Genomic DNA, 12,926 nt, shown 5'->3' with positions numbered 1-12,926 from the left:
TCCAGCATGGGTGAGACAGCAGTTCACGTTTAGTGTTGCGACAGCAGATGTCAACGACGAATACCTCGAGGAAATCATTGAACTTCAGCAGAGCCAGCTTCAACAGCAGCTCTTCAGAACAACAACGCTCTCAACGTTTTGGTGTCACCAAATCGTACCATACCCTCTTATTGCTAAGAAAGCCCTTGAGATACTCACACCGTTTGTTACAACGTATCTTTGCGAGCAATCTTTTTAGAGGATGGTAGACATCAAAACTAAGAAAAGGAACAGACTTTGTTGCGAAAATGATATGAGAGTGGCACTTGCCAAGGTGAAGCCGCGCATTTCTGAACTTGTATCTGAAAGGCAACAGCAAAAGTCACATTGATTTGCAGTAAATATTCATTGAGTTATGTTTTTGTGTGAAATTCATGTTTTGTTGGTTTTGTTCTTTGAACACAGTGATTTTGTGTGCAACTGCATGATGCATGGTTCATTTTGTGCACTAATAAAATATATACCTATGTTTTGAAGAAATCATATTTTATTTTTCCACTTACGAAGGTTTCGGTGAATGCACTTGATGAAGCTTGCAGGGTTCAGTACCTCCAATAAGGTTAAGAACCACTGCTCTAGGGTTTGGTGTTACATGTTATTTATGTCGTTTATTGTTAAAAATTCGGTCACAGTCCCTATGAGCACTGTTACATTGCATTTATGGCTTTATTTTGGTGATGTCGAAAACGTTTTTTGGTTTGGCCATGTTTGTTTGTTGTAGTACGGAGTTAGACTGATGGCCTTAATCTAAGTTGTCTTGTGGTTGTTGTTGATGTTGTTGCATCCCACTGGGATTTTTGCACACAGCGTTGGTGTACGGTGCTTTTTTCAGGAATATTTTGATGTTTTTTCCTGGATTTTCTGTTTGCACAGTCACATAGTCACTTTAAGATGTTTTCTTGTTCATGTTTTTCGTTTGTTGCGGTTGCACCCGATTCAAGAGCCGAATGGCTCACAAGGCTATACCAAAATAAGTGAAACTGAAAAGCAGAGAGAGTATTTTGGCTGATATATAAATTCACTTCGATGAGCTATACATTGTGGCCAGGTCGCTTCTGAAAAAGAGTTAAATAACTCAATGGGTCTTACCTGATCAGCTAAAAATTGTATCTTGTTTATTTTATATTTTTTTATTATTAATTTGAACCTATCTACGTGACTTTACCGATAGACCCAACGAATAAAAAATGTAGTTTGAAAATTAGAATCGGATTTTACAATTCTGGCAATAAAACGCAGGAGGTGTTAAGATGTTAAAACACTAAAGTAGAAACATTTGCAAGGATTCAAGTACTGCATTAACCACACTACTTGTGGTGAACATGCAAGCAAGCATTCTCTGATTTTTTAAATGCATTGTCTTTGAAACCGATTAATACTTTTGATACTGGTAAAAAAAAAGTCCCATTAAAAAAATCGTAGTTGTAGTACAAAACGTTTAGCGATAACACACAAACAAAAAAACCTTTGTGACTGTTGTAAAGCGTCATGCTTTTATTATTGCAGCCGCTTTAAAAAAATTAAAAAAAAACCCCCGTTCACTTTCTCTCTTTTTATGGACAGGAAACCTACTTTAATCTTAATAATAATTATATTAATAATAATAAACGTCAGTGTCGGTGCCCACCCCGTGAAAGTGCCCCAGAGGGTGGCGGTGCTTCGGATGAAACGGAACGCACGCGCCTAGCCGTGTCCCAACAAAGCAACAATCGAACGTTTTGTTTTTGTTAAATGCTTTAAATAACAACGATGATGATTATTATAACGACGATAAACTCGAGTTAGAAGTTCTACAGCTTTTCGCTGTGCTTTCGCAATCACTTTTCTCGAGTCTCGGTGCGGCGTTAAGCCGTGGTTCTTGGGGGTGCCCCACGACTACTTCACTGCATCATCATCGTCGCCATCGACTCCACTTTTATATTTTATTTTATTAGTTATCTGGGGGTTTTTTTTTTACAAAAAGAGGTCTTAAACCTTGCATAGTTGACCGGTTTTCGCCGAGCCACGGCGTTTCGAGTTGCTGATCGCTTCCAAGCGGTTGTCAAGAAAAGTGTGGCGAAGTCTCCTACGTCTTGCTAACAAAAACACGGTACAGTAAACGTCTTTGTTCTTGTTGTGTGCTGCTGCTGCTGTTGTTACACGCAACAAACATACAACCGTCGCGTTATTGAAGTTTACTGCACACGTACTTTAGTTAAAGTAACAGACGTCTGGTGTATCCAACACGGTACCGCTACGCAGTAACTACTAGTGGCATCGAGCACTGTATTGCATGTTTACATGTATTTCAACACATTACACGGTACGTATACACAATGCTTGCGTGAGTTATGGCGTATAAAAGTTTTATTAAAAGTACTGTACTGTTGTATAATACTGTACAGTTGTACCCTGTTTGGTAGTATTGTGAATGGAGCGGTGGCGCAGCGGTTAGCGCACTGTGATATGAACTCGGCCGGCATTCTGAATTAAATTCCCTATCCCGGCTAACATCAGTGGCGATGGATATCTGAATCGTGTCACCATTACTGCCTCTACCACACCGCCGACCACACTTTTCACCAACCCGCATTGACCAGCGTGGTGAAGTATGGTCAAACAACTCCCATGACCGACATCGTATGGGGCCTTCCAGCAGTAGTAAATTGTATAAATAACGCGTACGCTTTGATTGTGCATCGTTCCTTTACACGTGTACGATTATGCACGAGTATCGAATCACTGAACTAGGGTACTCTACTTTTGGTCAAGTTTCCTGGACGGTATAGCACACAAACACATGTACTGTGAATCAAGTGTTAGCTGTGGTACAGTACACTACACGTGTACTGTGATTCAAGTGTGTTCTATGGTATTGTACACTACAAGTGTACTGTGATTCAAGTGTGGTCTATGGTATTGTCCACTACACGTGTCCTGTTATTCAAGCGTTAGCTCTGGTACAGTACACTACACGTGTACTGTTATTCAAGTGTGCTCTATGGTATAGTACATCATACAAGTGTACTGTGATTCAAGTGTTAGCTCTAGTAAAGTACACAAGTGTACTGTGATTCAAATGTTAGCTCTAGTACAGTACACTACAAGTGTACTGCAAAGTGTACTGTGATTCAAGTGTGTTCTATGGTACAGTACACTACAAGTGTACTGTACCATAGAACACTACAAGTGTACTGTGATTCAAGTGTGTTCTATGGTATTGTACACTACACGTGTACTGTTATTCAAGTGTGTCCTATGGTACAGTACACTACACGTGTACTGTGATTCAAGTGTGTTCTATGGTACAGTACACTACACGTGTACTGTGATTCAAGTGTGTTCTATGGTACAGTACACTACACGTGTACTGTGATTCAAGTGTGTTCTATGGTACAGTACACTACACGTGTACTGTGATTCAAGCGTGTTCTATGATATTGTACACTACACGTGTACTGTTATTCAAGTGTGTTCTATGGTATTGTACACTACACGTGTACTGTGATTCAAGCGTTAGCTCTGGTACAGTACACTACAAGTGTACTGTGATTCAAGTGTGTTCTATGGTATTGTACACTACACGTGTCCTGTTATTCAAGCGTTAGCTCTGGTACAGTACAATACAAGTGTACTGTGATTCAAGTGTGTTCTATGGTATAGTACACCATACACATGTACTGTGATTCAAGTGTGCTCTATGGTATAGTACACCATACACGTGTACTGCTATTTAAGTGTACCCTACGGTATAGTACACTACACGTGTACTGTGATTCAAGTGTTGGCCCTGGTACAGTACACTACACGTGTACTGTTATTCAAGTGTGCTCTATGGTATAGTACATCATACAAGTGTACTGTGATTCAAGTGTTAGCTCTAGTACAGTACACAAGTGTACTGTGATTCAAATGTTAGCTCTAGTACAGTACACTACAAGTGTACTGCAAAGTGTACTGTGATTCAAGTGTGTTCTATGGTACAGTACACTACAAGTGTACTGTGATTCAAGTGTGTTCTATGGTATTGTACACTACACGTGTACTGTTATTCAAGTGTGTCCTATGGTACAGTACACTACACGTGTACTGTGATTCAAGTGTGTTCTATGGTATTGTACACTACACGTGTACTGTTATTCAAGTGTGTTCTATGGTATTGTACACTACACGTACTGTGATTCAAGCGTTAGCTCTGGTACAGTACACTACAAGTGTACTGTGATTCAGGTGTGTTCTATGGTATTGTACACTACACGTGTCCTGTTATTCGAGCGTTAGCTCTGGTAAAGTACACTACAAGTACACTGCAAGTGTACTGTGATTTAAGTGTGTTCTATGGTATAGTACACCATACACATGTACTGTGATTCAAGTGTGCTCTATGGTATAGTACACCATACACGTGTACTGTGATACAAGTGTGCTCTATGGTATAGTACACCATACACGTGTACTGTGATACAAGTGTGCTCTATGGTATAGTACACCATACACGTGTACTGTGATTCAAGTGTGTTTTATGGTAATGTACACTACATGTGTACTGTGATTCAAGTGTGTTCTATGGTACAGTACACTACACGTGTACTGTGATTCAAGTGTGTTCTATGGTATTGTACACTACACGTGTACTGTTATTCAAGTGTGTTCTATGGTACAGTACACTACACGTGTACTGTTATTCAAGTGTGCCCTATGGTATAGTACACCATACACGTGTACAACATAGGACTGTTGTGTTTTACCCAGATAACTGTAATTCTATAGAATCGGCCGATGACAAATACGGTGAAACAGCAGTTTACGTAATAAGTACATGTGTTGCTGTGAGTCGTCTCCGCTGAGTCAAGGTTTAATGTTGATTAGTGGGTCTCACCACGCGTTATCGCTACTGTATTTGTGCACACGTGGGAATTTTCGTGGTGTTCGGAGTGGGCATGCAACTCGGGCACTCTGCAGAGAGATCATAAGCCTCGTGCTTAAGATGACCTCCAGAAATGCAAATAAGCAGACGGAACGATTGATTGTGTAAGAAATAGTTTTGTGGGTTTGTTTAATTACACAGATGGACATGTGAAGGAGACATTCTTGATTTGTATTCTCTCTCTGGAGTGCATGTGACTTTATTGACACAGCAGTGGGTGACCTTAAGTCTCCATGTGATATACATAGTTAAATATGGAACCTTGGAATAAAAGGTTGGCCCAACGTTGGCCCAACGTTGGCATGCTCACTGGGTAGATGCCACTCAACAGGGTACATTTTTCAGCATCGACCAATCCTCACCAATTTCCTAAATTGCCTCATCCACTGCTGGATGAGGCCCCCCCCACCACGTGCCGTGAAGATTATTTGACCTTTCTTCACCACGCTGGTCAGTGTGGGTTTGGTGAATGTGGGAGCATAGAGTTACAGTACAACAACGTGCATGATGGGTCACCCCCACCCAAGCGCTATCCTATCTCATCCTTGCTTAACTTCCTAGGATCTAAATAACACAGTCACACGTAGTCAGACTGCACTTTGATTTCAAGAATTGCAGACGTGATAGGGTGCATGGAGAGTGGGTTTGAACCTACTGCCATGGATTTGTTGGGTACAAATCTTAAATCGGCAGCTCGGCAGAAGTGAAAAGGGAGATAAAAGCCGGATATGGAAGTTAAATATACAGCACAGACATAATATACCTGTGGGTGTGCACCAACCACTCCTTTTCCTGTGTTCCAGTGAAGCGTAGAGTATTGTTAATGAAATCACGTGCAAACGAGTGATCCCTTGGAGGGGGAGGACCCTTCAATGTGTTTGCTATTGAACATCATGAATCATCTTGTATACCTTTTGATACTCCTCATCCATTGGTTTAATTGGACAAATAGCCTTAATTATAACCTCGGAGAGAAGAGTGGCTTTGTGGAACGCAAAGGTGCTTTGCACTTTCCAGAAGGTGCACGGTTGATGAATGTAAACGTGTTTTTTCTTGCCTTTGTGCAACGGGGGACATCTTCCTATGCAACTCCATTCCCTAATGTTGGTTAAAATTCGTTCTTCCAGCCTTCACCATTACATACTAAGTGCACCGTTCGCAAATTTAACTATCATATGCCCCCAAGCACATTACAATATTTCCTGAATTAAAATGCTCTTCACCCACAAAAGGGGGGGGGGGCTCACTGAGTCTCTGGACTTTAATTTCTTAAAGGCCCTGCTACACACTGGGATGTTTGATCAATTCCATTGGCGCCTGGTACCGTGTCCTTCTCCCGCACCTCCGATAAGCACAGTTGGCTACGTACGGCGTGAAAGAAGTTCAGCATACATACACGCGTAGATTTAAAAGTGATGTTTCGGTACGGTCATCCCCTGGTAACTTCGAAGCATCTTGGTTTTTTTTCTCCAGGCAGGCTCAATCAAGTACGAAGCATGTTCAACCCTGGTTAGCTACTGGGATCTAACTAGATTGGGCACATTAAAGGTGATTTGGTTGTAGGCAAGACTTATTGAGAATACAGTGCAATACTAATTATAATGAACAATTAGCAAAGCACACATTTTGTCCCTCCAGCCAGCAAAACTTAAAATATATAGTATAATTTATAGCACTTTTTCCATCCACTGCTCGATGAGGATCTCTTCCCCATCTTTTGTCAGGTCATGCATGTTGTTTGACCATACTTCCCCGCACTGGTCCATGAGGGGAGGAACCAGACCGGTTCATATATCATTCGCCTCTGATGTTCGTAGCAATTGCTGGGAAATTAACTCCGGTTCCTGGGTTTATAGCCCAATGCACTTAACCACGAAAAAAGTGGAGTATTTTACATTGTTAACCTCACCTGAAGCATTCCGCAAAATCTATCAGCTGTTCCCATGTGTCCATGCATGTCCATTTGCTGCATGTGCATTATTCACACAACAGCTGCGGTTACAGAATGGCGTATGCAGCTGTGGCATGTTAAACGCTTGTGGCTTACAACAACTTGGTAGTTGAGTGGTACACACATTTACAAAAGCACAAGCGGGAGACGAACCTTCGCTTCAAACAAACCGAACCTCCTCCCTGTGCGCTGCAGGAAATGTTTCCCGTCGCCTGCAACACATGGGGTGTTTACTTTTATTTTATTTACCTCGGTTGTGCTATCAGCTTCAATTGAACAGGGCGAATCATCCATCTGGATCTCTGGCAGAGCAGTGCAATGACCCGCAGAAGTGGATATCACAGAGTTACCTCTGAGATCGATTCAAGTGATCTAGTCCGCACAGTAGAGGGCACCACTATTCCACGGGCTCTGCTGTATGAGTAATATTTGCCGCGTGACGGTAAAACGATGTTTTAATCCCCAGAGCTGCAGGTTAAGCCAATTTAAGTGAAGGATTACATTTAATGTTGGGTTTTTCTTTTTGTCCGGTCGTTGGTGACCAGACCTAGACCATCAACCCCATTACACTTGAGAACCCAGGTTAATCGTAAGGAGCTGCCTGGATTTGAACTGAGGAATTGAGCCGTGTGATTCAATTTAAGAATTGCCAAAATTTAGCTTACTTTTCATTTGTGCATGGTGTTCACTCACGTTCTGTTAATGCTCACAAATGCAGCCTTTTCACATGCAGTAATGCGAATTATAATTACAGTATTTTCTTTGGTTTGGCCAAAGTTGTGTCATTAAAACCCTCCACCACCCGACACGGCCCAACAAATTAATTGTCGCGTGTACAGGGTTAAGGGCATTTAAATGTAGTGAAGCATGATCTTTTTCCGATCTCTGACATAAATATTGTTTTATCAGCTCCACACCCTCCGAAATAGGAACTGTTACAATTTTGGGAGGCGCGTCACACAATAGCTTCCGCTGTCCGTTGTATTTCACACATCACAACGGCCAATATGTAAGGCAGCATTGGGTCCCGATTTCCGCGCGTTCCGCCTCTCACACGTTCTTTAAGGAGCAGTGCGGGTCTGTGTGGTGGCACGATCCGGATTCCGACAAAAAAGACTTATCGTGACATGTGGCGCACACATGAATGCTTGTGGCGCACAGCTGCAGCCACAGTCGCAGCCACAGTCAGTCGACCGCAGAAAGAATGAACGAGGCGAGAGCCATGCCACCATATCGGATAACGGCCCAAAAAATTGCACATTCTTGACAAAGGAACCTCAAAAGCCAACATACTTTGAAATCGTGATTCTCTCGCGCGTACTTTGCAAATTGCGATGCGTGTTATTGGCAACAGTCTGTTTCACAGTTTTGCATTCATATTGTCTTGAAAGTATGTGGCGCACAAGGACAACGCAACAATGTTAACTTGTATTGGCAGTTTCTGTACCGTAGCGATAAAAACAACCTTGAAGAGTCTTCGTCACAGAGTAGTAGTCTTTGTTAACTCGGCCAATCATCTCGAATAGAAATACTAGTGATAAAAAAATTGGAATTTACGGCTCTTGGTTAATTTACTGTTGGATGAAGGCCTCGCCATGCCCATCATGGGGCATTGTTTTTGATAGTTTTTTTATTATCATACTTGACCTCGCTGCTCCAGTGCAGGTTGCTGGAGGAACAGCACCCAGGAACTGGTTTCCATTTCACTCGCGACAGACGTTAGCCCTGGCCAGAAATTGGATTCGGATCTCCCAAGTTCAAAGAGCAGTGCGCTAACCACTGCCACCGCTCCGCCCTCATCTCTTCAAGGGTTAAATTAAATGAGCACCACGTGGTGATGCTGCACCACCGAGAGGCAATTCAAAGTCATCGGTGCTTGTCATGTGTTCCTCAACTCCACGTGCTCAATAGCTGTTTCCTTCATGACCGGCATAGAAAATTCAACAAGATGACAAGCCCTCTGATAGGTCTTCGGGTTGTACCGCGTGCTGTTCGGCAGGATGCCCCGATGTTTTGCTCCACGTGTTGGGAGCTTTCTTCGCGATAAAACCCAAAAAAACTGTTTCATGAATATTCATGGACAACATTGGTCACGAAAGCCTACCCGTTCAAGAGCAAATATTATTCATGAATTAAGCAAGGTTACAAGAGCTTGAGGAAAGAGATTATGGAAGGGAAATTCCAATGTTGAGCATTGCTCGGATAGAAGCACAAAGAGAAGGGTTTTTGATCTGCAGTGCACGATGGTTGAACACCGCTGTGGGTGAGACGACCACAGCCAAGTCCGGCAGACCGAGTTTCAACGTAGGTGGAGGTATCGGCGCGTGAAGTTAATGGTAATAGTTAGCCGTGGCAGTTGCGCGAAAAAGCGGAGACCCCGCCACGGCTGGCGCTCCTGGCAGTGACGGCGAGACGCACGTTGTGACGCCAGGTTGGCTCTGTCTGTGGGTAGGGAGAGAGGCTGGCGTGTGTTAGCAGGGGCCCTAGTGTGTGTGTGTGAGACACGTGAGTAACGCAAGAGACTTAACAGCCCTCGCATGCATATTTTCTGAGTGTACCACCACACTGGTACTTTCATTCCTTTATCATTCCACTGCCGGGTTAAAGGCTTCTCTACCATGCCGTGCTGGTCATGGGTGTTGTGTGAGCGTATTTAAGCACATTGCTCAATGCGGATTGGTGAAGGAGAGGCATCCCCCCCCACAGGACCAATTCAGATAGATTATATGGCTGCTATAAATTCCCACATGATAAGCCGCTTTGTTGAGCTATCATTTGTGGCCAGGTCGCTTCTGAAAACGGAAGCTAATAGCCAAGGGGGCTTTACCTGGTAAAATAAAAAAATAAAATGTTTTTGTACTCATTGTTGTAACGTTCTTACCCGCCCTGGCTGGACATCTGTGAAAAAGAGCTTTATAGCTCATCGGATTCCTCCAGAATGAATAAGGATTCCGATTCTATATCACTCGCTACTGATGCGAGATGTGGTTGTCTACTCGCAGTGCGAAATCAATTAAACATCGATAAGTTCAACATGTGGCCAGGAATTGAACTCGGCTTGCTCGGTTCGTAGTGCAGCACGCTAAAACCACTGCCTCACCACTCCTTCCCGCTGGTACATAATGCACCGTTAATTTCTCTGCGCTCATTTTGCCCAAAGGCTCTACATTTCTCAACGCCGGAATCGGTAAGTTGGATGGTGAGTTCCGTAGAGATTTGTTTAAGCATTTTATAGTTTTGTTGAAGATGTCCGAAGTGTGCTTGGATGAATGAACATCAGATATAATAATTTCCCTTGCAATAATAAGCCTGTTGGCCACCTTTATAAGATATCTTGCAATGATACCTTCCTAACCATTACATATTTAGGATGTTTCTTTTTGTTGTGAAACACAACTAATTCATGTTTGCACTTTACACGACAGGACTTGTAAAACCCTTTATTAAGTAATATCTTTGCTCTCGCCGTTAATCTATGGAATGCCATCAATCCATGTCTCTGCACGGGAGGCTCCGTGGGGTTGAGCTCACTCGCCAGGACTTTCTTAAAGGATTAGCGAGAAGTAAAAACAAGCCGGTCGCCCGGCGTCGTCCCCTAGCGTTATCCGCGCCCACTTGCGAACTTCAAACTCATCGCACTGCGCGCCAACAGAACCGGCGGGCGCTCGGTGTGAGGTCCTTAGTTGCGCTCGGAGCAGTCACCAAATAAGGTTAGGCACGCCGCACGCCCCACTAAAACCAGCCCGAACGGCACGCACACAAATATAGCCCGCGCCACCCTGCCCTGGTGTTGGTGCTAGCCCATTGGGGGCGGCGGGGGGGGGGTCAGCAGAATTTTTCTTTTGTAGGCCCCCCGCCTCCCGTTTTGGATGTTTACAGTCCTATTGGGATGACAGAAGAGATGTGGACGAGAGTTATGAAAGTAGTGAGATAAGAGCAATGTAGACACAAATGTCGATGTGGTGAGATGAGAAGAAGAGGGGACATTCGGGACAAGACAGATGAGAGAGATGAAATGGATATTTTTTTTAATGTTGCTGTGATTTGCTTGTTATTATTATGTCCGAGAGGACGTGCACCATTGAGATGGAGCGGTTAAATAATTTTGTGTGCAGCTGCTGGGTGGATTATTGCATCGCAGGATCATGAGAGGTGGCGGTGGTTTGGGGGGAGGTCTTCATCCAAACATAGATTGACCATGTCTGATGATCATGATGATGTTTATTAGGATTTGAGTTTGAGCTGATATTTGCTTCATCCCAATTTTTGGTTTTATGGATCGTGGGCCCTAAGTTTATTCTTGGTTTGCTCATGCCTAGTGTCGCCACGGACTCTCCCTCCTATCGCTGTACCACGACGAAAGCTGTTGCCAAACATTCCTCACCGGATCGTGGCAGGAAGAGAGAAAAAAATTACAAGCAGAAAAACACGGACATTCATTGACGTTAAAACGGGTGTAATGATGGCCGTGTTTAGCGCGATAAAGGACAGCCCACGACTCGGTGCCCGTGTAACGGGTATTTTTAGTTTTCTAAACATGTTTGTTTATCTGATCTGAAAGCGGATTTCATATTTGTAATCAGGATGTCGTGTTTTGACTGAAAGTTGCAATTAAATTGTTTGTAAAGTACAGCCGTTCACCCGGAAAGCACCCGATCTCATCAGACCTCAGAAGTTAAGCAGGGTTTAGCCTGAATAGTGCTTGAATGGGTGGCCACCATGTATATATGTATGTTGAACTTCTTTCGTACCGTACATAGCCAACCGTGCTAACTGGAGGTGTGGGGGGAGGTACAACAAACTACAAAAAAGCAGTAATAAAGAAAGTTTCATGCACAGCTGTTTGCTCTGGGTTGGTTGCAGGGCTACGTGGCGAGCAGCAGACTTTACTATGCCCCCACATTTTGGCTCCCCACGTTCATTCACCAGCAATGACCAACGTGGGGGAAGTGTGGGATCACATGACCTGCAACCACTTGTGGCTGCCCCCCCCCCCCATATAATATCAATTAATTTAAATTCTGATCGCAAATCATTACAATTAAAATAGCAAGGTGAGGGCTCGGGTGCTGGTGAGGTAGGGAATTGTTTCAGGTCTAGAACTTGGCATTCCTAGCAGACCTTGATGGTATGTTTTATATGGATAGCAAAAACTAAATTTCTTCCATTTCCAGGGCCACTCCTGTTGTCCGTGCAGATTCTGAGATAATAGGAAGAATGGATGACGAATAAACGCCGGCCTGAATTTTTTTTTTAGGTCGGTGACCTGGAAAAAAAAATATCTGCATCTGGCACACTACATCTCTGGCTATGCCAGTGGCTAATAATCGCATGCCACCTACTACACAGTCCGCTAGCGACCTGGGAGAATGTTCATAAAAAAACAGCTAAGCCCTGGGGGGTGTACAGAGAGGTTTGCCACCTGTTTTGTATTTCTCAGGGTCATCTTTTTTTAAGGTAGCCTTCCTGGGACATGTGTAAGTCTTCCCAGGACATTAACAGTGCCAGTGTTTTTTTGTCAGTCGTCTAATATTACACCACTGAAGGCAATACGTGTACATGAAGTTCCCCCCTCTTGTGATTATTGTGAGATATTTTTCTTCCCACTGCATGTCCCAGATTGGTACACCTCCGAGGTGACAACCCTAGTATACAGATCAAAGGAGAGGTTCACTGCGTTCTCAACTCTTGCATGGAAGGGAAAAGAAACGGTGGTTATTGCAATGCAGGTGTTTTTATTTTACAACAGCCCAACAGCAAAAGAAAGTCAATGCTGAGCCGTCATTTGCAAGAACCATGCCCATCGTTCGTTCGAAACTTGCGTTTAGAGTATTTGGCTGCTGCTATAAATTTCCACGCGATAAGCCACTTTGTTGAGCTATCAATTGTGGCCAGGTCGCTTCTGAAAAAGAGCTACATAGCTCAGTGGGCCTTACCTGGTAAAATAAAACAGTTTAAATTTTTTAGTTAAAAAAATCTTACGGTGATGTTACCCCAAAAAACTATTCTAATTTCACGAGACCTGGTTAC

General features: G+C 43.4%; 1 protein-coding gene across 2 annotated transcripts in view; it reads left to right on the top strand.

Moving 5' to 3' along the window:
• Positions 1 to 1,660: 1,660 nt before the first annotated feature.
• Positions 1,661 to 12,926, top strand: part of LOC116948677 (integrin beta-1-like) — a 51,194-nt gene continuing 39,928 nt past the window's right edge. For both annotated transcript variants that reach the window (XM_032965604.2, XM_032965603.2), the window contains exon 1: positions 1,661 to 2,128. The gene's annotated coding sequence lies outside the window, so the exon portion shown is untranslated. The remainder of the gene's footprint in view (positions 2,129 to 12,926) is intronic.

The sequence above is a fragment of the Petromyzon marinus genome, chromosome 34, assembly GCF_048934315.1.
Source record: "Petromyzon marinus isolate PM22_M1 ecotype Great Lakes invasive population chromosome 34, UKy_Petmar_22M1.pri1.0, whole genome shotgun sequence".
NCBI classification, from domain to species: Eukaryota; Metazoa; Chordata; class Hyperoartia; order Petromyzontiformes; family Petromyzontidae; genus Petromyzon; species Petromyzon marinus.
Note: the sequence above shows the minus strand (reverse complement) of the source record. Positions and strands in the feature narration are given on the sequence as shown.